The sequence below is a fragment of the Balaenoptera borealis genome (genome assembly GCF_965194805.1).
Source record: "Balaenoptera borealis genome assembly, chromosome: 7".
NCBI lineage: Eukaryota > Metazoa > Chordata > Mammalia > Artiodactyla > Balaenopteridae > Balaenoptera > Balaenoptera borealis.
This window is the reverse complement of record NC_138864.1, coordinates 29614361-29640150: the sequence shown is the minus strand read 5'-3', so window position 1 is coordinate 29640150 and position 25790 is coordinate 29614361. Positions and strand designations below refer to the sequence as shown.

General features: G+C 36.8%; 2 long non-coding RNA genes across 3 annotated transcripts in view; one reads left to right on the top strand and one right to left on the bottom strand.

Annotated features, from left to right (window-relative positions):
• The window catches only part of LOC309632173, a 53488-nt gene extending 49479 nt beyond the window's left edge, over positions 1-4009 (top strand). For both annotated transcript variants that reach the window (XR_014246766.1, XR_014246767.1), the window contains one exon: positions 1595-4009. This is a non-coding gene — a long non-coding RNA (uncharacterized lncRNA). The remainder of the gene's footprint in view (positions 1-1594) is intronic.
• Positions 4010-17770: 13761 nt separating this feature from the next.
• The window catches only part of LOC309632177, a 159253-nt gene continuing 151233 nt past the window's right edge, over positions 17771-25790 (bottom strand). The window contains exon 4 of the long non-coding RNA XR_014246771.1: positions 17771-19603. This is a non-coding gene — a long non-coding RNA (uncharacterized lncRNA). The remainder of the gene's footprint in view (positions 19604-25790) is intronic.

The window sequence follows — 25790 nt, the reverse complement described above, 5'->3', positions numbered from 1 at the left end:
AAAAACATTTTTTCACTTAAGGATCTTATAAAGCACTGAAATTTCCTATTTTTAACTTTTTTTTAGAGTTATTAACTGTGTCTTTTAGTAATCTAGAGGCTTCTTATTCTATCCATGTACATATTTTAGAAGGGAGAAAAGCTAACTTTATTACTGTGCCCTTTTTCTGTTTTAAGGACAGACTACATCTGATGTATTTCAAAAGATATATGGAACTTTCCAATTGTATTCTAATTACCCTTTTTAATGATGTTTAATGTTGTCATATACAGTGAGCCATAAAACGCTATATATACACCGAGGATGCAGATGTTAATGACTGCTTCAAAAGACTATAGTTCAGGGAATGTGCAGCATCGCAGACAGGAATATTTTTTTCCTATCTCTGGAGGGATTTTCAATGTGGCAATACTTAGAGGAACTGCATCTATGATTCTGCTGAGTTTACCTCAAAGACATTTTCTGTTTTATCCTTTATTTGCTAAGCAGCCTTCAAGCAACAAACTTACATGAGAAAACCATAGTGTACTGACTTTTAATTAAAACTTCACACCCAAAATGCATTGGGATTGAATTTCAATATTTAATCGAAACACAGCTTTTAAATGAAAATAACAAAGGAGGGATTTGAGACTAAGTTATTGCATGACTAAGAGACACTTTGATTTAACCATGACAGGTACACTGATGGGTCACTGTCTAGGGTACTCTCCTGACCTGTGGATCACTAAATTTGTCTTGCTAATGAATAGCCCCTCCTATGTATTTTGCAGGCACTAAAGCTCAAGTCAGCCAACATTAAAATCATCATTCCGTCATTCTCCTGTACTTTTTATTGTGGTGAATGACACTGACATCCCTCTAGTTACCAAAGCTTGAAGCCCTAATTTCTCCTACTCCCTCCCTCTCCTTAATAATCAGTGTCCTTTATGAAGACACCTTGGCACACAGCTCTGCTTACACAGGGACAGTGCTAATTGACTGGCTTCATCACAGTTTCTTTTTCTACAATTTGAGCAAGGAATTTAGAAGAACACAAGAGCAGTGGAGTCTAATCAATTCTAGAACACTCTTGTAGAAATCAATGAACTCTTGCTCTAGAGAGGACAGCAAGGTCATGTGAAAGCCAGAGTGGCATTGAATTCAGAATGGTGTTGCATCCAATGAGTTGTGTCTGCAGCAATTCTTGTGTCTTCCCTGAAAGTTGAGTGTGTAGCTTTTTCTAGGTCCCAGTGAGATTTAGCCACAAAATACAATTCCTGTTTTTAATATTCTCAAATTACTTGAGGAAGCCTGAGCAAGCCTTTTCTGCTAACAACCAATGCATAGATGATCCTAAACCATAAACGTTAAAGGGATATTGTTCAGGCACTGTATCAAATGGGCATTAATGGTGAAAAGCATAGTTGGATTGAGTCCTGGCTCTGCCACTTACCAGCTGTGTGACCTTAGACAGATCATTTAACCTCTCTGTACTTAGTTTCTTTATGTGTAAAATGATGATAATAGGACTTACCTCATGAGAATTTTCTGATTATATGACTGGAATTTCTTCTCTCTAATGGGCATTTTGTGTTTTTCTTTTGATTTATAGGAATTTTAAAATGTATTATGGGATAAATTTGATAATAAAAAAAAAAGTATTATGGGGCTTCCCTGGTGGCGCAGTGGTTAAGAATCCGCCTGCCAGTGCAGGGGGACACGAGTTTGAGCCCTGGTCAGGGAAAATCCCACATGCCGCGAAGCAACTAAGCCTTTGCGCCACAACTACTGACCCCGCGTGCCACACTACTGAAGCTCGCTCGCCTAGCGCGTGTGCTCTGCAACAAGAGGAGCCACCGCAGTGAGAAGCCTGCGCACCGCAACGAAGAGTAGCCCCCACTCGCCGCAACTAGAGAAAGCCTGCGCACAGCAACGAAGACCCAACACAGCCAAAAATAAATAAAAAAATAAATAAATTTATTTTAAAAATAAATAAATGAAATGTATTATGAATAGTAATTTTTGTACGCATTGTGTATATTTTGAGAGATATGTGTGTTCTAATGTCCTTTTACTTCTGGCCTTGTCTATAGATAAGAATTATTCTGATCACTTGACACACTGTTATAATGTTGATCCAGGAAATTGTTATGTACCACTGCAATCACCTTAAAGACTGTTTCCATTTACTTCCTAAATTCCATGATTTATTTTTCTAAATGTAGATCTCAAAGGAAATATGTACTTGCAGGAAGACCACACCCAAAACAATCCACGATATGAAAAAGGAGATATTTTGTATCATTTTCCCAAAGATTATATTTTTTTCTTCTATGCTAAAGCAATAATAAAGTAACATCAGTTTGGTGCAATAAGGGCTAAAGTTTATTTTCCACTTTCACTTAAAAGGGGAACTGTCATTCTTCTTTGATCAGGTCATTGATGAGCTTGAAACTCATTGCTAAAAATAAATTTCAGTGTTTAATTCACTTGTGTGCTGAGTTCAGCATGTAATGGCTTTCACAAGCATTGACGTTTTAGGAATTTATAAGCCAGTTGACATGATGTTGGTGACTTGAAATTGTAAATGATAGGAGTTCTTACATCAAGAATATCAGCAAATGCTACAAATTAGGGTTGGGTTTTTTGGTTTTGCTTTCTTTTTTCAGAGAGTTGGCTTTTAAGCGTTGGCCAGCACACCACTGATACCATTTTTCCAACATCCTGTGTTTTTCCCATTTTGAAACCGAATGACTCTTTCAAATCCACTCAAACATTTGGCTGTAATACTCATTCCACAGCAAATGTAAGTAGATTTATGATAGAAGCCTGGTATCTTCTGTCCTTGGTAGAAAGCAAGAACATAAATCCATTCTGCTCAGAATATGGTCAAAGACTTGCTCTGTCTTTCTTATCCCATCTGTCATCATAGGTAAAATTTCAGCTAAACCTTTTGAGAAATCTGAATAGAATATTTACAAAGTCTTATAATTCAGGTTGTACTCAGCAATTTCAGTTACAGAAAAAGTAGATTTTCATCCAAGAAAAAACCAAGAATGTTCTCTAAATGAATATGTATAGAAATCAGAGAAAACTTTTTTACTTATCTTGGCAAGTATGCAATTCAGAAAACATTAGCTTCTAATTTCATTCAAACTGCCTTTGAGAGAATTATTAGGTCATCTTATTCTGGTGGTAATATTTGGGGTTCATAGAAAAACCTAGACTTGTTTCCCTTTATTTTTTGTTTGATAAGGAAAATTCTCATTAATAAAAACTAAACATAATGGATAAATGTAATTCATACAACTTACCAGGATTCCCTACTTACCTGTGGAATCCTCAAAATTACCCTTCCCAAATGTAGAGCAACAGGTAGATTTGTTATTCCCTTTTAGAATTTCTTTTAGAGTATCTGAGCTAGTAGTATTTAGAACAACACTATCAACTGAAAAGCAGAAATTCTGGTTAACAAATAGCTTGATAAAAAGTTTTATCCATATAACGTAAGGTAAGACATCTATCTGTATGAGTTGGTTGAAAGAAAAAAGTTATATTAGTCTAATTTGTGTGTATTTGTTTAATAATCACAATGTATAATGCATTTTACTAAGTGTTATTGGGAGTAGTAAGACATGACCACAGACATCCACAGAGAAGCTTATAATTATTTTCATGCTGAAATGATGCAAAGCCAGCAAGTACATCTTAGGCAATTAACCCAAAGACATAACTTTATTGTGCTCCCATTTTTCTTTACCTGTTTTTTCCTTTATTGAGGTATAATTCACATGCAGTAAAATCTACCTGTTTTAATTATACAGATTGATGAGTTTTGGACAAATATATATTGTCAAGTAATCACCATCACAATCAAGATATAGAATATTTCCATTGCCATAAAAAGTTCCCTTTTGCCCTTTAGAAGTTAATTCTTTGATTTCTAGTCCAAATGATCACTTGCTTTCTAGCATAGATTAATTTGCCTTTTCTAAACTTTCAAATAAATGAAATCATACAGTATGTATACACTGGATCTGGCTTCTTTTGTATCTGGCTTCTTTCACTCAGCATAATAATTTTACATTATCTTATTGTTACATACATCAGGAGTTCATTGAATTCACCTATTGATGGGCATTTAGTTGTTTGCAGTTTGGGGTGATTTTGAATACAAGTGTACAATTCTTTGGTAAGACATGCTTTCATCTCTCTTGGGTAAGTAGTTAGGAATTAAATTGCTCAGTTACATATTAAGTGTATGTTTAACTTTATAAGAAACTGCAGAACCATCTTCCAGAGTGGCTGTGCAATTTTGTACTCCCACAAGCAATATATGAGATTTCTGATTACCCCATATTCTCACCCAACACTTGGTATTGTCCGATTTTTAAACTTTTTGATATTCTAGTGGGTCTGTAGTAATATTTCTTTTTAGTTTTAATCTGCATTTCCCTAATGACTAATGATACTAATCATCTTTTCTTGTACTGATTGTTTGTCTTCTCTTTTGACCCCTAATTTTTCTTCTACATGTCTATATCACATGCTAGTATTTAGGCCTCTTTCATACGTAAGCAAAAGAAACTCACTGGATGGTTTTGACCAAAAAGGCACTTTACTCACAAAATACCAGAGAAACTAAAGAAAAGTTGTACAGTCAATCCTTGGGTGAAGAAGAAACAGGAGCAGGTATCCTTTAGTATAAATGTAAATATAAGTAGATCCATTTCTTACAGAGTTGACATTTAAATGACTCACTTCCAAAGCCTGCATACATCACAATTCCAAATTTTAGATTTCTGGAAGAAACATTGCTTCTATTTGAATTAGGATCTTCTTTAGAAAATTATACTTCTTAAATGCTTTCCCTTTAAATTATGGGTTGGGGGGAATGTCACATTTGACACAGTTTCCTCTCCTATGTTATAGTTTCTTCTCATTACTCTGATCTTTCCTTACACAATAGCTTATCCTCATATTCACCTTTATATGGTGACGATAAAGATTCTAAATGCACTGGGCAGAAAAGAGGACGGAAATCTGCCTCACACCCACCTCTTTGATGATGAAGAGAAGCAGACTATCAAAGGGATTGTGCCCAGGTGTAACAGGTCGACACGGAAGGCAGAGTGAATGGTGGACCACAGAGCCTGGAGAACTGGACAGAGAACTTGCTCATGCCAGAGAAAATGGACACTGGACCCCTGGGGCAGAGACCAGTGCTTCACTGTGGAGGCAAGGATGACTGTGGATGCATGAGAATTTGTAGGTAGGTGATTGGAAGTTGAGAAACTTCATGCCTAAAGATCTTATTTTCTTGGTCAAGAATTCTGACGGTGAGAGGAGAGATGGTGGCACTTGAAGAAATAAGGGAAGAAAATAGCTTCAGTGAGGAATACGTTTAAGAACCAAGGAAAATCTAAACTCACCAGGCAAAGTTGGAGAGAGGCTCCAGGAGAGACTGTAGCCCACACATTTGTAATGATTCCTAAATGCATACTTTTGTAATATTTTCTTTTAAATTAAAGCCCAGCAATCTGGAATAGGGAGAGAACAGCAAGAAAATTAAATTATTACTAAGACTGAACTTTTTAAGGAAGTTGCTGTAGAAGAGAAGGACTAATGTGATACATCATACTGTTTATTCTGGAAAGAGAAAAAAGTGGAGCCTAGTGTGTGAAGCTAAATTGACCTCATTGTTTTTGGTATTTGGTTTTGCTTGTGTGGTGAAGTCCTTCACATTAAGAAAGGAAAAGGATAGACACTTGCTAATATTTCATTATATTTAACACTGATGTTGGTACTTTGCTGACTGTAAACCCCATTTTTTCATGTATTTTGTGATGAAATATATTATTGGTAATCTTAATGGTAAGGTCATCAATATAATTAATTTTGGGTACAGTCTCTGAAATCTCCTATCTTCTTTTGTGAAATATCAAGATATTCATGAAAATAGCACAAAAAGTAAGCAAGTCAATCATAAAAATGTAACTAATTATGCAGAATTGTAAATAATTCTAGAAAATAACTAGTTTTGCCAAAATGAAAGTCATAAAATTGATTTTTTTAAATGACCTAACCATTACTTTCTTTCCTATATCCTTACATGTAATAATGACCATCTTCAAAGACACAAAGATTTCTAACTAGCCCACCAAGCTTACATTGAGAAAGTAAGACTTTATGAGAATCATTTTACTGTAAGGGTGAGCATGGAGTTAGGTAATGCGGCTCAGGATCCAGCTCTGCTGTTTACTGTTTGTGTGTTGTTGGACAAGTCATTGAACATAGTTGTGTTTACTGTTCGTATCCACAAAAATGGGATGACAATAATAGTACTAACGTCATAGAGTTGTGGGGATTAAAAGTTAATGCAAGTAAAATGCTTAGAGATTGGTGCATAAGAAACTCCATATAAAAGTTTGCAATTTCATCTTGTGGGCAAATTAATTTGATCTACAAATGTACCATGATGACTTGCAAGATGACCCAGACCTCTCAACTTCCTACAATTCACTGAGTCAAAACTACTTTCCGTTTTCTACTACTGTGAACATGTCCTTGAAAGATAACAATACACATACACATGCTGCTTCCTCCTTCGCTCTGGATTCCTTTTCTTCATCTGAAAACCTCGGCTTATCCTGTAAGATTCACTTAGCTTAAAACATCTCCTCTGTATTAAATTCTCTTTAAACCCTCCAGGTCCATATATATTCCTCAATATTTTGTAAAAGTTCTCTGTTAACATAAGCCACATTGGCAGTTTTGGTCATGCATATATTTCTATCTCCTCTACTAGTAATTAAGCACTTCCAGGATAGAACCAACATCTTTCTCTCATTCTTGCCTTAATACCTAGTACTTAAAATATTTGTTCAGTAGATGAAAATTTTGGAGAATCAAGAGATGAAGTAGTCCATCAGTAGTCCATACGCCTTTTAGAGAAATGCTTCATAATGGTAATTACTAACATTTATTGAATGCTTACGATGTGACATTCCCTGCTGCAAGTGCTTTTCTTATTACATCTTACTACAACCCTATGATATGGGGAAACTGAGGGTTAGGTCAAGTAACATGCTTAAGTCCACTGCTAGCAAACAGTAAAGCTGACATTTGAGGCCAGGAAGTATGACTGCAGCCTGAGTGATTAACCTGATGTCATTTTTTTATTACATTGGTGATGAATATAAAAGTCAGTCATGGATACATAACACACATCTACATAAAATCACAAGTGTGTACCTATATATACAGAACATTGTGAATCATTTCCCCTTTTATATTTTCTATTTATTACTAGCATTATGTTCCTTAAAAATGGACTTGCTTTGATATACTAATGAAAACCTGCCTACCCTAACAGTTAATTACATTTTACTAATTTGCAGTGATGGATTGCTTTCTATATTAAATTAACTCTTGTGTTTAAATACTCATTTTCCAATGGCGTTGTAAAGTCCCTGACAACAAAATCAATGCTTTTAAAAATAATAAGGCCTTCCTTCACCTGTACTTTCTTACCCTATATGCTGTTCATTCTCTCAATCATTTTTTAATTTATTTAATAAGACTGACTAAAATATTAATTAGCCTTCTAAATATTTATCTAAATGTAAAGAAAACACAGTAATCACTGATCAGAGTCCATTTGTTCTTGCAAAAATATGTAGTTAACTACATATGTGGTTAAAAATAAATGTTTATTCCTGGAAACTTAATGCAAATGTATTGTATGGAAACCATACTGTGGGGATGAACTCTTCTCCTCTTAATAGATTCTAACCAGACTTGGCACCCAGTAACCAGTGAGCTGACACTGACTCACACAGTTTGGGTTTAGTTTTGTTTTTATGTAAATTTGATATATTTGGCAACTTTTAAAATTAAGGAGAATTCATACAAACTCTGATTTCTGTTTTCCCTTTTAAAAATCAGATCTGGCCACTGAGCCCATCATTTTTCAAGGCAACAATTCGCTCCTCCTGAGCAACGATAACCCCTTTAGATTATGAATATGACCTTATTTCCCTCTGTCCTCCCAAGTTACTGAGTTCAACCTGGCCCAACTCACTTGGCTGCATAACCTGCCCCATTCCTGCAGACATTTAATTTTGTCCCCCTTATTCCAAGCTGACTTTTTTTCATATAAGCACTAGTAAATACTATTTATAATTTATTATTGTTTATAATTATTAACTATAATTATGTCATTATTCAGTAACTCTTTGTTTTCTACTTCTTAAACTTTAAAATAAATGTGCACAGAAGATGCTAAATGAGCTAAGCTATTTTGAGAAACCCTGCAATATCTTTGGATTTTCATACCTGGGTCATAGTGCTTAATGAAAGTGACTATTCATCCTTGACATGCTAAGAAACATGGAAGAATGCAAAGAATAAATTACATGCCCTTCAGTTTGACAGCATCAATGTATCTTAAGGTTATAACTTTATACCCTCTATTTCTATTTTCAAATGCAACAAAGAAAATGAAATCATGCATGAAAACTTCTAGGACAACAATGAAAGGAGTTTTCTTGATCAAAGAAAATTTGGAAATGAGATACAACTGTTAGACAAAAATTTTTGGTCTTGGAAAATAATTTCTATTACAAAAAATATTTTTAGCATACTGAGTTGAAGTCACATTTTTCATTAATATTTTAAACTTCATATAGACTTCATCTAACCCCACCCCCACTTTTAGTTCCCTTGATGGAAGATTGTCCATTTTCTGAGAAAAAAAGTAACCAGTGTTAGTATACAGATTTTAAGAAATATAATGGCCTTTAGGAAAGCTGATGTAGAAAGTGGAAAAAAAGGTGACTTAAGACAGATATAATAGTTGTGGACCAGCACTAAGAAAAGGTGTGAATAGGGGTGCATCTGTACTATAATTTTCTTACAACATCACTACGAACTATACAACTGGCCTTTAAAAATATTTTGAAAGCAATGTTGATTACATGTATGAAAGGTGGTTAGATTTCCAATAAGCAATGAAGAATTATCTTTTGGGACTCTGTATTCACAGTACCAACCTGACGTTTTAAACTAGCCAATCCATTTATTGGTTAAAAATACACTGTACACATCAATGAAAAGGTTATTTCCACCCTTACCATTATAGTGTTGACCATGTAGACACTCAAATCTTGCCTTAAATGTTTTCTGGAAGAAAACATGGAATAAATATAAATAAGTAAATGAAAAGAATAAAAGGCCACACTTCCTCAATAGAGTCCTACAAAACCAAACAAAAATGAAAAGAGAATGTAGAACTAGTAATTCCTCAATAGCATACATTTAGGAGTTCATAAATATTTTAAGACATAGTTGTTGAGAGCAGAAAAACTGACCAAGAAACTAAGATGTATTTATCCACAAGCTGTTAAATGATCATTTGCCTGTATTTTAGCATCTTGTTCTCTCTTCATCTACTTTATATTTAACATACTCTGATACAAACCACATACTTTCATTGGAAACACTTTTCTTGAGACTAGCTTAACCTTTAAAAACATGTATGGGGCCTTCCCTGGTGGTGCGGTGGTTAAGAATCCGCCTGCCAGTGCAGGGGACATGGTTCAATCCCCGGTCTGGGAAGATCCCACATGCCTTGGAGCAACTAAACCCGTGTGCCACAACTACTGAGCCTGCGCTCTAGAGCCTGCGAGCCACAACTACTGAGCCCACGTGCCATAGAGCCCACACGCCACAACAACTGAGCCCATGCACCTCAACTACTGAAACCCCATGCTCTAGGGCCTGCGTGCCACAACTACTGAGCCCACATGCTGCAAGTACTGAAGCCCGTGCGCCTAGAGCCTGTGCTCCGCAGCAAGAGAAGCCACCACAATGAGAAGCCTGCGTACAGCAACAAACAGTAGCCCCCACTTGCTGCAACTAGAGAAAGCCTGCGCACAGCAATGAAGACCCAACACAGTCAAAAATAATAATAAGAAGAAGAATAACATGTATGTGTGTGTCTATATTCATATTCAAAATATTGATTTTTTTTTCAAAATACAGAATAATATATAAAATAGCCCCAATTCTTACCATTTTCCTTTTTATTATTGAGTAACAATTGGGGATAAATGACAAATGAAAGTATATATATTTGAAGTATACAATGTGGTGATTTAATATACATTGTGGAATGATTACCAAGGTCAAGATAATGAACACATCCTGCACCTCACATAGTTAACATTTTTTTTTTTTGGTGGTGAGAATGCTTAAGATCTACTCTCAGTAACTTTCAAGTACCATATACTTACCCTCTTGACTCCTATGACAATAATGTAAAGTATTACATAAAGTTAGAAAATTTATATTTTCCAGGAAATTGCAAAATGCTTACCACTAGTTCCTCTCCTCAAAACACCCACTATTAACAGTTTCTTATGATTCCTTTCCCTCACCAAAATATACATTTATTCACATACATGTAGCTAGTTTTAAATTTACTTTCACAAAAAGGATCTTATATTATTCTATATTTTTCTTTTTTCCATTAACATAGATCTTAGAGATCTGTTCACACTAGCATGTATATCAATATTTTATTATTTATCATTATGGTAGAGTATACCATCATATTCATACATTGTAATGTATTAACCTGTCCCCTTTTGATGAACAGCATTTTGGTTGTTTTTAACATTTTGCTCTTATGAAAATTTCTGCACTGAGTATGCTTGTACATAAATTTTGACAGGCTTTTGTAAGGCTATTGATAGATTAAATTTCAAGAAGTGAGCAAAAGGTATAAATATTTTAAATTTTGATAGATGTTGTGAAATTGTCCTCCAGACAGAATGGAGCAACATTTACATTCCCAACAACAAAGTATGAGACAGCCCATTTATCCACACCCTGGCCAGCACTGGAAAAATCAAAGTATTTTAATTTTTGACAGTTTAATAGGAGAATTATATACTTTTTTCATAATTTACATTTTTCCATTGTTACCACTGTTACTGAGATTGAGCATCATTTACATGCCATTTATTGTCATTTGTATTTTTTTAAAAATGCCTTGCTCTTTCAAGAAATTGGTTTGTTCATTTTTTTCTTATTGATTTGCATAAGCTTTTTGTAAATTAAGAAAATTACCATTTTGTTATTTGCATAAAAATGTTTTTCAAGTTATTAATTTTTCAATTTTGATTTTGAAATTTATTATCATCCAGAAGTTTTCTTGTTAATTTTATAAGATCAATTTTTTCAATCTTTTAATTAACAGCTACTCAAAAGCCGTTTTATATTCCCATATTGTGACTAGCTTCACTCACATTTTCCTCACTTTTATTTATGGCCTCATTTTTTAAAATGCTTACTCCTTTGTGCTACTGGAAACTTATCTTGTTTGATTGTTTGTTCCAATTTGCAGTCATTTTCACACCACTTATTGAATGATACATTTTGTATTGTACTTGAAATTTTGATATGCCACAATTACCATCAATCTAATTCTCCTAGGTGTTTAGGTCTATATAAAAAATTCTCTTTTCTGCTTCATGGCCCTGACATTTTTTTCCCTCTATCATACTACCTTAAGTATTTTCAGTAAGAATAGGTACATTTTATTGAGTGACTTTGCCTTGAAACATTTTTATTTGTTTGTTTGTGTGTTTAGTTATTTCATTCATTTTAGGATTATGACTCCCGAGAAGTGAGAGAAGGTGTGGTACACCTGACTTTCCCTGAACGCCTGTATTTGCTATCTCATTGAATTGCTTAATTTATTCCTAGCCATCATACTTCTATGCAGGTATTAATTATCCAGTGTTGCAGATGGTAAAAATAAACTTCAAAAAGGTCATGTATCTTGTGCAAAGTCACATAACTAACAAGTGGCAAAGCTGAGATTCAAACTATATATGTCTGACCCTAAAGCCCATGCTTTTTCCACAACCCTACAGTATTAGATGCACAAAAATACTTGACAGAGTCAATTGCAGAGCAATTTCTACCAGACAGGTTTTTTTGTTGTTATAAATAAATTTGATGGGAACACAGACACTGCCATTTGTTTACATAGTATCTGTGAATGCTTCTGTGCTACAAAGACTGAGCTGAGTAGCTTCATATCGCCTGAAAAGCCTAAAAATCCGTCCTTTATAGAAAAAGCTTGACAACCCTTGTACTAGTGTATTTTCTCAAAGCCGCACTATGGTTGCCCTGCGTAAACAGATCAACTTTGTTTATGTGAACAAAATGCCAGGAAAGGATTTTCAACATTGATTCATTATTGACTGATTCTTCAACAACTCCTGTCACCTTGTAAAAATGCTTGAGGCACCATTTATATTAAAACTTGTACTTATTTAATTTTGTCATTATACGATGAAACACCTTAACTCATTGATGTCATTCAGAAAAGTGAATAAAAGTTCAGAACATAAATTGATCAGTGGAGATATTAATAAGGCCTAGATATGTCATAAAATACCTTGGAAAACACTCTTTTAAGCTTTGTGGTAATATGAAAAATTTTAGAAATATTCAAGGGATACATCAAGAATAAAAAACTGAGTTTAATGTAATAAGGAAATAATACTGTCTATATACTATGCAAATTTAAGAGGAGGCCAAATAGACATTAATGATACTGATTATTTACTTGAATTTTCATTACTAAAACACTTGAGCCATTAGCCAATTAACATGAAGTGCAATTTGTGAGATGTGGGAGAGGGAAAATGTCGCGAGAGTATATCCAAAGTGATTTGATTCCAAGAGCCAACTGAGCTCTCAGCAGCTCTGCCTCTTCAGCTCCTTGACTGGCGACCACATCCTGTGGTACTCAAAGCCTCTCCTGCAAATGTCACCTTCCTGCTGAATGACCTCTTCCTTCTGAACTTGTATAGAGCTTGAATTGCTTTTAAATCAATTGTGAATAATTTTTAGAAAAATGTGAACACAAAAATTCAGGGGTTATTTAAATTGATAAGAAGTAAAAATTAATAATATGCTTCTCATCAGGGTAAAAATGACTTCCCATCATTATTTACTTGAAGAATAAAGCTTTTCATATTTCAAGGCAACCTATATTTTTATCTGTACCCTAGACCAAAGTTCCTCATCCTTGGCACTGTTGACATTTTGGGCCAGATGGTTTTTGGTTGTGAGGCTGTTCTGTATATTGCAGGATGTTTTCCAGATTCTCCAGTCTCTACCCACTGGGTGGCAGTAGCAACCCCCGGCTCCTTGCAAATAGTGACAAAATTAGCCCTGGCTGAGACCCACTGCCCTAGATAAAGATGTGTGAAAACCTGTATCAGAACCTGTACTTTATCATCTCGTTAGTCATAAAAACCATGGTTTAGATAAGCAGCCTGATGCTCCTCTTCTGCTCCTTTTCTTGAGACTTATATTTATTTATTCATCTTTTATGGGGAAGCAATATGAAGACTCAAATGTTTAATCTTCAAATTAAACTATCTTTACCACTAGGCTCTGCCATTTGCTAGCTGTATGGCTTGACAAATTGCTTGACCTCTAGGGGGTTTCAAGTTTCTTCTAACAGGAATAATATAAAGTACTTAGCGCTATGCCTGATATCTGTTAATTGATTAACAATTTGGGGTTATTATGGATGATTATATTAAACTGTATTATGATTAAAAATATTTTTTCCTTCCCTATAAAAAGATTTTATATTTTCATCCCATGAATTTCCTGTATGGCTTGCTTTGGCCAATAAATTGTGAGTGAAAGTAACCACTTTCAAGAAGAGGCTTTAAGAACCATTGTGATGGTCTACTACCTCTACCCTGGCTCTCTCCTGAAACCAGCAATGTCTCAGATAGGGGCTGTTCCTTCAGCCTAGGACCTGTTCCCTCAGAATGAAGATGACATGGAGCAGAACCACAGCCTGTGATAGACATATAACTTGAAATAGGAATAAGCCTTGGTTGTCCAGAAGGAATGAGTCCTAAGTTTTTTGTTTCTGTTTTTAACTGCAGCCTGTCCTGGCCTAAGGTAATTGATAAAATAATTTATCCAACATTTCTTGAACATATATCACATGCCAGACATTATGTTACGGATAAAGAGATTAGCAAAACTCTCCATGCTGTTTTAGAATATAGATTTCAGTGGTAGAGAAGGGAAAAAATGGTATTAAACATAACACATTGTGATGGAGGCAGCTACAGATAGGGGACAGGGAAGAGCCTCTTTGAGTTGAAACCCTGAACAGAAAGGCAGAAAAAGAATCAAGCTAAAGGAAGTATAAGACAGAGAAGCATGGGAGCATGGGACATTTTCCTTTAACGGTGAAGAGTTGGGAGGGAATGGAGCATGCAATGTGTCAAAACAGGAAAGGCGGATGCCACAGATAGTTTAAAGACATATTGATGCCCATGTTCTGAAATTTGGGATTTATCTTTTTAGTCAAAGGGAAACCATCAAACATTTTTTTAAATAATTTTTTAAAAAATTTATTTATTTTATTTTTACCTGCATTGGGTCTTCGTTGCTGCACGCGGGCTTTCTTTAGTTGCGGCGAGCGGGGGTTACTCTTCATTGCGGTGCGCGGGCTTCTCATTGTGGTGGCTTCTCTTGTTGCAGAGCACAGGCTCTAGGTGCATGGGCTTCAGTAGTTGTAGCACATGGGCTCAGTAATTGTGTCTCGTGGGTTCTAGAGCTCAGGCTCAGTAGTTGTAGCACACGGGCTTAGTTGCTCCATGGCATGTGGGATTTTCCCGGACCAGGGCTTGAACCCACGTTCCCTGCGTTGGCACGCGGATTCTCAACAACTGCGCCACCAGGGACACCCCCATCAAACAATTCTAATCAGGAAAATGACAATGTCCTAAATTATCAACTTGATCATTGACTGTCCCTACTTATTGCCTCTTTAGAAGACTTAATGCCCTTGCAACATTACTTACAGATGTTCATCTGTGTCTGAATGTCTTATTTCTCAGAGCAAACTCAAAGAATATATGTGCTTCTAATGAGCCAACATTCAACTTTTGTAATATTGAAGTTATTACTTTGAAAGATTATGATCCTATAGTAGAGTAATCTGGAGAATTCACTTATTGAATATCAATAGATGTTTACTTCTTTTTGAAATGTTGCCAGTGATGGTGCACTAAGGTAGTGTTTCAGGGAGAAAGATAATAGCAGCAAGAGAAATAACAACAACAACAACAAAAACACAATAGTGAGCAAGTCCAAAATAGAAATGGAAAGTTGTCATTGAAAAGGTTTCTGGAAATGGAAGACTCATCTCTTCATTATTTGAATTCTCCCTATTTGGGATTCATAAGGAATCATCGTCATTTTGTCATTTTTTCACTGGGGCTGGGTGGATCTATTCCATTGATAATAATGCCATCCTTTATAGATTTTCTGAAAGCTGTTTTTTGCTACAGAATACATTCCTAACTGATAAATTAGGACACTCAGCCCTTCCAAGAATTGTGTATCCATTATTGTCACCATCATCTTATTATTATTATCATATCATTATCATTATTGTTATTATATATCAAGTGGTTCTGCTCTCATGACTACACTCTGAGGTACAGTCTCATCGATCATAACTGTGACACACGGCCACAGTCAACTGCAAAGGGATACAGAGAAAATGAGTTCTTAGTTTTTTAACTTCTATAGCCACTCTGTCCAATTTTATAGCCATAAGCCACATGTGATTATTTAAACGTAAATTTAAATTAATTTTTTTATATTGGACTATAGTTGACTTAAAATGTTGTGTTAGTTTTAGATGTACGATAAATTGATTCAGTTATACATATACATATATCTATTCTTTTTCAAATTCTTTTCCCATTTAGGTTATTACAGAATATTGAGCAGAGTTCCCTGTGCTATATAGTAGGTCCTTGTTGGTTATTTATCTTATATATAGTAGTGTGTATACGTTAATTCCAAATTCCTAATTTATCCCTCCCCACCACCTTTCCCCTTTGTAACCCTAAGTTTGTTTTCTAAGTCTGTGAGTCTGTTTCTGTTTTGTAAATAAGTTCATTTGTACCTTTTTTTTTTTTTTTTTTGGATTCCACATATAAGCGATATCATATGATACTCGTCTTTCTCTGTCTGACTTACTTCACTTAGTATGACCATCTCTAGGTCCATCCATGTTGCTGCAAATAGTTAAATAAAATTTAAAATTTAGTTCCATGGTCTCAGTAGGCAGGTTTCAAGTGCGCAAAGGTGTATGTGCCTAGTGGCTACCACAGTCCTTTGTGCAGCAGGTATAGGACATTTTTATCATCACAGAACATTCTGTTAGAAAGTGCTGCTCTATAGTAAAGACATGTAGTGGGGAAGAAGTTTTGCCACACTTCCATAGTGCCAGCATGGCTAATATAGAGCAGATCCATGTGCAAGTGTTCTTTTAAAAGATTAATAATCATTTGTCTATTTTTGTTGAAACCCAAATATTTTATCTCCTTACTGATTAACATATTTTATACTTAGAAAGGGGAAGGTAACAATGGATAAATTAAAAAGTGACTGTACTCTATTGTCTAAAATTCAATGGAATCACCTACAAACTTTGATCCTCTACTGCTACTACAAAATTCAAGTAAAGGCGTAAAATAAACAAGACAGCAGTCTCTCAGAGATTTAATGTCACTTTCTCTGCCAGCCATTCTATAAAATATTAATGAGGACATTTGTGGTAATAAATGTTAATACATTCTTCTGAACGTGTGAACACTGGCAGATGATTCTTTATAGTGGCATTCAGTAGTAGGAAGAGTTTATTAAAACAAAATTTTAATTTTTAGGAAGCTAAAAATAATGCTTAAATTCATATCCAAAGTTTTTAATAGTTTTCTGTTTTTTTTTTAATTGGAGGAAGGTAATATTTTGCAGCAGAAAGTGTTTGAAACCAGGAACCCAAATACTGGGTCCATAACGTACCTGAATCTTGCTGTCATTTCTTCATCACAACAGTGCTAGGGTCAGGAAAGAATAACTAACATCTTATGAGCCTCCCCTCTATGACTGAGAGACACACTACTCCATCCCTAGTTATTTAATGGACATGACTTAAAGTATAGTATCACTCAATATGTGGTGTTGAGAAACAGTTCAAGAAACTCTTTCATATACTAGAAGCCAACTCTAGTTTGTGTATATACCCCCAAAATCCTTATTTGAGAAATAATTGAATGGATACTCTCTTTTCCTCTGTTTTGATGTAACAACTGTGGTCTATATGGTATTTATGTGGTATTTCTTAGACCACTCAAGGATGAGAGCATGATTTTGAAATTTATTTTTTCACTAATCTGTAAATCATGTCACTGTTGACATGCATGTAACTGGCATGATTTTTGCAAACACTAATTAAATTTGCCTTCTATAAGGTCGATAATTTTGTTTGATATTTCTGTTTATGGTCATAGTAATGTAACCTTATCTTTTTGGAAATTAGGAAGTGCAAGTAGAGCAACCCAGAGTAAGATTCAAAATTCTATTCCAGCGATCCTCATTAAGTAGTAAAGGCATGCCAAGAATATTGTAAGGCCTCTGCTTTATGTGGCCCAACTCATTTATTTAGCAAATATTTATGAAGTACCTTCCTCCAGCAAATCTTTGTACTGCATGTTTTGAGGGGCCAAAGGAGAGTTAAAAACAAAACAACAAAACAATTTAATAGTTGGTTTGTAGTCCCTACAAGAGTCATTTTCTTCTGGCAGCATACTGGAATCACCTGGGAAGCTGTGATGACCTGAATATGTGTCCCCCCCCCCCCCCCCCCCGGTGATACGTTGACGCTTTCCCTCCCGATGTGATGGTATTGGGAGCTGGGCCTTTGGGAGGTAATTAGAGCTCGATGAGGTCATAAGGCAGGGCCCGCATAATGGGATTGGTGCCCTTATAAAAAGAGACACCAGAGCGCTTACTTCTCCATCTGCCATGCGCACATTGTGCAGAGGTCATGTGAGCACAAAGCAAGATGGCAGCAACTTACAAGCCGAGGGGTGAGACCTCTGAATGAAACTTGCCTTGCTAGCACATTTATCTTGGACTTCCCAATCTCCAGAATGGTAAGAAACTAAATTTCTGTTGTTTAAGCCACCTTGTTTACGGTATTTTGTTATGGCTCCTGAGATGACTAATACAGAAGCTAAGAGAATTTTAAAAAGCCAACAACAAAATCTCAAACCCAATCCTACTTCCAGATATTCTTATTTAATTGGTCGTGTCTTCAGGGCATTTGTATCGTTTTAAAACCTCTTCAGGTGAATTTAATGTGTAGCCAGGTGTGAGAAGTACTGTCTTGGGAAGGAGTCTGTGTTTTTGTTTTCCATTCATGCACTCCTGAGGGATGTAACAGTACCCACAGAAGCTTCTCAGTTAGCAGAGTGCTCTGGGTAAGGAGATGAGTCGGCCCAGCTTGCAAAGTTTCCTAGACTAATGTGTCATTTCTTCACTGTTCCCATCGGGAATCACTGTGTAAGGTAAAGAAGTATTAGGGCAGAAGATATGGCTGTTGTTTTCACGAGAGGCTTTTTGAGACCAGTGTTGTTGTTACTTTGGTGCTCAGGTGATAACAGTTGGCTTAGTGTTTAATGAGAGGCAAACCTACCTTCTTCTACATGGACTCCCTTTATTTCCCTTACGTCCTGGGAGAACTGAATCTTTGGGACATATGTGGGACAGCAGGAAGCATGTGAGAGTTCTCAGAAGGTGCTCTGTCTTGGCATGTACGTTATTTTTGCTCTTGGGAAGACTCACGAATTTTGCAGGGAGAATGGGAGGTCCTAGGGTGCAGGTTTGAGCTAAAACAGGGATATGGGGTTATTTATGTGACTAGATTTTTTCAGTCATAGCATTGTAAAGTCTGGGCATACAGGTGTAGTCACTTATATCTTTGTATGAATTTAAGCTGATTTGCCATTAGTAATACCTATTATTCGGAAATTAAAGTCGAAGTTCCCATTATAGGAGTTTTAGTGTCAGGGGTTAGTGGGAAAGGCAATATTAGTTGCTTTCTCCATCTCATCCCAGTAATTTAAAATCATACATGTAACTGGAAGAACAAAATACATTATTCTCCACGTTCCAACAAGTCTGAGCAGGACAGGGTGGTACCTACCCTGAGGGGCATTATCTGATCAATACAAGAATTTCAAAGCATTTATAGTCTGTAGAGAACACTGAGGCCGGAGCTGATGCAAGGGGTACCAAAAGCTGCATAAGAGAATGAGAATAATTTGCCATTATTCCAGCTTTTTTCTTTTTAATTTTTAAAAATTTATTTTATTTATTTATTTTTGGCTGCGTTGGCTCTTTGTTGCTGTGCGCAGGCTTCCTCTAGTTGCTGCACGCGGGGGCTACTCTTCGTTGTGGTGCTCAGGCTTCTCACTGCGGTGGCTTCTCTTGTGGCGGAGCACGGGCTCTAGGCGCATGGGCTTCAGTAGTTGTGGCTTCTGGGCCACGTAGTTGCTCTGCGGCATGTGGGATCTTCCCGGACCAGGGCTCGAACCCGTGTCCCCTGCCTTGGCAGGTGGATTCTTTACCACTGCGCCACCAGGGAAGTCCCTATTCAAGCTTCTCTATCCTTCTTCATTCTCATAATCTGCTCGCTTGTGTCTCAGAGCTGGAGAAAAGAAAATAAAAATTGGTTAAGTAACGAGAGTGCACAAAGAACTTTGATTTCATCCTAGTGGAGAGGGTCAGATAGTCAGTGATGAATTGGTAAACAAACTGGTTCTTTGGTTAAAATGCAAAACTTCCTCCATCTCTCTAAAACTTCGGTCAGGTCCATACATACATTTGTGTGACTGTTTCTGTTTGGTTTTGGTCAATCTCAGGAAAACAGACTGAGTCCCACATTTGGGTTAAAGCCAAAATGAAGTTGGAGGATATAAAGTAGAATTGAGGAATTCAGAAAGCACAAACATGAAATGAAATACAGATGTAAGCCCTTATAAACTTGCTAAAATTCAGAATAAGAATTTGTTCTTAGCATATGGTATGGGAGTTTAAGACATCCTTATCTAGATTATATGAGTCAGGTGAGTTATACTGTTTCCAGAGGAACACTCTAGTGGGGAAAAATGAGCCTTTAAAAAAAAGGAGTCCCACATTAAACAAAAAAACAAAAAACAACAAACAAACTTCACTTGCTGTTGAACAAAATGAGTCCTTTTTTCTGCATGGACCCTGATCTCACTTTCAGTATTTTAGACACACGCACTTGATGGAGCTCCCTGTGAAATTTTAGGAATTCAGTTACTTAGGAGACTTCAGGAACCTGCTTAAGTCCCTCAAATCATAGAAACAGTAAAATATGTCCGCTGCAGTTGTGAAATGAGATATCTCCCTGCATCCTTCCTTTTGCTTGGGAACAATCAACACAGAAGTCTTTGCAAGGTAATTTTGCAGCAGTGGTTCTCAGAGGGTATAGGTGGTGGTGGGTGGGTCAGCTGCCACAGCATCACCAGACACCGGTCAGAACTGCTAATTACTTGGAATCAGAAGCTCTGGGGGTGGGTTCAGCAGTCAGAGCATCAACAAGCATTGCAGGTGATTTGGATGCAGGCTCCAATGTGAGAAGCATTGCGTTGCTTTAAAATAACATCAGCTGTGGGAAGGTACAACAGTTGCTGTAGAAACAAAGTATTCAGTGGACACCTACAAAATAGGGACAATGATAAGCCTGCAGAACCCTGACTCTGTGACAAGCACTAGGCTTTATAAACATTAATCTGGGACAGTGTAGCACAGTGATTAAGAGCATAGACTCTGGAACCAGATTTGTAGGCTTGAATCCCCACCATTACCATTTAAGAGCTCTATTGCTGTAAACAAGTTCCTTAAATTCTGTGCCTTAATTTCTTTGCCTTAATTTCTTCATCTGCAAAATACCTAACCCAAAGAGTTAGGGGGATTAATGCATTAATATGTGTAAAGCATTTCAAACGGTGTCTGGAAAACAGAGCTCTAAAAGTCTTGGCTATTATGTTTACATTTATCAATATAATGTATAATTTTATATTATTAAGACCCCTTACTCCAATTGTAAGCTTTGTATTATCCCTTTTTGGTACATATAAACATTGCATCTTCAAGAATTTAAAAAACTTGAATTAGGATCCTTTCAATTACAAGTATCAGATCTAATCAAGGTGCTTTTTTTTTTTTTTTTTTTTTAAGGGATTTTATTGACTTGCATAGCTGAAAATTCTAGAGAGAGATCCAGGAAAGGTCTGTATTCATGGGGTTCAAATAATGGTAGCAAGACCTGTGTTCTCTCCATATCATTTCCTCGGGAAGACAGCTGTTTACCCTGGCTCCGCCTCACCCCTTCTGCTAACTCCTAGCTGAAAAGAGTGGTAAAGTTAATTCTTAACTTGTGACCCACAAAATGGAGACTGCCCCAGTGGCCTGGCCCGCATCACAACTCTAAACCCAAGTCAGCCTTCGCTAATGGGAAACACCTGTCAAGGAATCATACCGTACACCAGTCACAATCTTCCAACTTAGCTTAGCTCCCTTCCCTTGCTATAGAAAACAGGACCTGCTAGTCTTACAGGAAAATCCCCAAACTCCTGGCCAGTCATGCCGTTTCCACATTGCCTTTTCTAACTCTCTGTAACACTCACTCTTGCCCCTAATCTCTTGGGAGCCGAGTTCTACTGCTTGTACGGCACTGTACTGCCCCAGTCCATGGATTGTTTTCCCTGGAATAAAGGACAGCAAACTTGTTACTAAGTTGTTTTAGTTTGGTCATTTGACAAGAGGCTCTCTCTTCCCCCATAGTTTTAACAAGCTCCAGGCTTACCTGAAAAAGTCTGATGGATGATGTACCTGTCTTGAAGACAAGCAGAGGTTATTTAGCCTGGGTCCTGTGATCATCTTTCCAAATTGGGATGGGGTCAGACCACCTGACCTACATCCTCTTTCTTCCGAAGAAGGGGAAAACTCAGGGTTCCACAACAGAAAGAAGGGGAATCATGTAGGAACTAAAACAACATGTTGACTGTTTTTTTTAGTACATTTGCCTAGGTATCCAGTGTTTAAAGCCATGCCTCAAAACCAGATCTGTTTGACTTGGAAGACAGTGCTGTTAAATACAACTTCTTTAAATATGTTTGCTTTTCCCTGTGTACTAATGAATGTCCTAGGTCCTACCTAGGAATGTAAAGATGTATAAGAATACTCTCACCCTGAGGAGCTTTATTTAATGGTGGAGGCAAGTGTAAAGATGACGGTGCCGTAATTAAGGTGCTCAGAAAGAGGCATGGAGGGCTCATTAGCAGCAATTAGAAGTACTTCCTGGATGATCATTAATCATCAACCCACACTTCTGAACTCCAGAATCCCCACCCTTCCTTTACCAAGGAGCACCAGGGGAGAGACTTCGTGAACACAAGATTTATCTCCCGGAGGGAGGAGAAATTGTCCTCAATTATTTTATGTTATTTATTATTTTTAAAATTAATTAATTTATTTTTGGCTGCATTGGGTCTTCGTTGCTGCGTGCTGGCTTTCTCTAGTTGCGGCGAGCAGGGGCTATTCTTCGTTGCGGTGCACGGGCTTCTCATTGCGGTGGCTTCTCTTGTTGCAGAGCACGGGGTCTAGGCATGTGGGGTTCAGTAGCTGTGACACCCAGGCTCAGTAGTTGTGGCTTGCGGGCTCTAGAGCGCAGGCTCAGTAGTTGTGGTGCACGGGCTTAGTTGCTCCGCGGCACGTGGGATCTTCCCGGACCAGGGCTCGAACCACTGTCCCTGGATTGGCAGGGGGATTCTTAACAACTGCGCCACCAGGGAAGCCCCCAGTTAGTTTAATTTGACTAAAAATCCTTGATGTTTATGGTCAATTTCAGGGAAGTTACTGTACTAGATAAACAAAAATAGCAAAAAAAAGAAAAGTAAGAAATTAAATATTCTGTGATGACAGAATAGATATTCTCCAAAAGTGGATATCTTGCCTGACCCACCCCCCAGTTTTTCTTTCTTTTTTTTTTTTTTTTTTAACATCTTTATTGGAGTATAATTGCTTTACAATGGTGTGTTAGTTTCTGCTTTATAACAAAGTGAATCAGCTATACCCCCCAATTTTTCTACACACTTTTTTTTTTAGTACATCATGGAGAGCTTGAATTCATTCACAAGGGAATAAAAACAAATTCATTTTCCTTTGGCACTTAACGGTGAAATGGTTCATTTAATATAAAAATGATACATTGGGTGAAACCAGCTCCATCTGGATAAACTAGACAGCTGACGTTGAAGCTACACTGAGCGCCAATTAAGACTCTGCATTTGACATTAAATGCTGTGCTTGGCTTGCAAGACAGAATGACCAGACTATAGTAGACAACAGAATTTTTCATTCATTTCAAGTAAATTTTGTGAATTTATAAAGAGAAATAAACACAAGTTGAAGAGCCCACAGCACTCCATGGTTAAATCTGTGAGATGAAGGGAATAATGCAATAGTGATGCCATGTGTCTGATTTAGAATTAAATGATTCTGGTACAAAGAGAGAAATAAACTCTTCTGGCATTTTATAAAACTTCAGTGATTTGTGAGACTATATGCTGTAAGTTCTAAGACTGTTAGCATTGCTGAGCACTTGAGAGGTTTAAACTGTTCATAAAGGACTTGTTCAGCTGCTGTCTGGTCTGGCAAATTCTTTAGGAAGAACAGCACTCCTCTGCTCAATAGCATTGCACCTATCAATGGTCTCATTTTATACAATCTGTCGTGGACATCTGCTAAGGAAAAATTTTGAGTATAAAAAGATAAAAGCATTCAGAATTCAACAGACTGTGCAAAAAAGAATGCAAGAAATTTGAAAATCAACTCTATATGCTTTGATCATAAACAATAAAAAGTATACTTTCTATTTAGTATAGAACCTATAAAGAATCAGGTTTAGTATTTGATAGGATTGGCTGATGTATCCAATTAAGTGGCTGATTATTTTTGTAGAATAATTGTCTTCACTATTTCAGTAGCTTACATATAGATAGATGTACGGACTGAATGGTTGTATACCCCCCAAAATCCAAATGTTGAAACCCCCACCTCCAGACTGGCTGTGTTTAGAGTGAGGAAATGAAGATAAATGAGGACCTAAGGGTGGAGCCTGATCTGCTAGGATTAGTGTCCTTCTAAAAGAGAGATGACAGAGCTCACACTCCACGTGCATGCTCAAAGGAAAGGTTGTCAGCTGCTTTGATTCTACTGGACGAGACCATAGAGCTATTCAGCTTTAAACATGCTTTAGCTTTCAAGACAAAGGAAGAATGACCCCAAAGGTGATTACAAGATCTCAGGGCTGCCACCTCTACCACTTCTACCAGGTCCAGGGGACAAGGCTGTTTCCTCCATTTTGAAGAGTGGGACCAGATTCCAGTGCCTCAGGGGAAAGGCCTTGGCCCAGTGTTAGCAAGGCAGAGCTGCTCTACATCCAAAGGGGTGATGTGGCACCCCAGTGGGTCTGGAGAGCAGAACATCAAGCCAGAGAAATATTCTCGAGCCTTAAGATCTAATGGAATTTGTCTTGCTAGGTTTTCAACTTGATTGGGATCTATCACCCCTTTTTTCTTCTAAGTTTTCCCTTTTGGAATGAGAATGTCTACCCTATTCCTGTCTCATCATTGTATCTTGGAAGCACATAACTTGCCTGGTTTCACAGGTTCACAGCTGAAAGAGAATTTGCCTCAGGTTAAATCATAGTTGGAGTCTCACCCTTATCTGATCTAGATGATACTTAGATGATACTTTGGACCTTAGACTTCAGAGTTGTTGCAGGAATAAGTTAAGACTTTTGAGGCTGTCAGGATGGAATGAATGTCTTTTGCTTGAGAGAAAGACATGAATTAGGGGTTGGAATGAGATGTCATGGACTGAATGTTTGTGTCTCTCCAAAATCCATATGTGAATCCCTAACCTTCAATGTGACTTAGAGTAAATAATTAAGGTTAAATAGGATAATAAGGCTGGGCCCTGATCCCATAGGATTAGTGTCCTTATAAGAAGAGACACCAGAGAGTTGGCTTTTGCTCTCTCGGTGCATGCTCAGAGGAAAGGCCACATAAACTTTATCGATTTACAAGCCAGGAAGAGGATTCTCACCAGGAGCCAAATCCTGCCAAAACCTTGATCTTGGACTTCCCAGCCTCCAGACTGTGAGAAAATAAATTTTTGTTTTTAAACTACCCAGCCTATGAGCTGACAAAATACAGTAGATAAGGCCATGTTCCTATATGTCACTATAATATACACCTGTCTAAATTAATGGAAATTACAGATCTTATTAAAATATCTATTATTGAATTGATTCATTGATTGATAATGTAAATTATTTTTCCAAATATACTATTCTAGTAGCCCTTATATAGAAAAGAAATAATACTTACCTAGTATAAATTTTCCTCGCTATTTCTACCTTAAGATTCTGCCATCTCTCACTTTATCTTCCTATCTAGCAATGAACCATTTGCAATTCCTAGCATACATAATATTTTATACCTTTATATGATTGAGCATAATGTTATCTTCATAGAATTCCCTTTTGCCTTCTGTGGAACTAACAAACTTGTAATCTTCCAGTGTCTGAGTTACATACTACATCGACATTCTTTGTGAAGCCTAACCTTGATAGGCAGAAAAAACTCTTTCCTCTGAGATACCTGTGTATCATGTACATAGTTTAATGTATTTAGACAAATACATAAGATGTATGCAAGGAGAGGGCTGGAAGAATAAAAGCTTGTCAGAGTTAGCGCTGATGTACAATATTTCTTAGATGTAATTAAGAAGAAGTAATT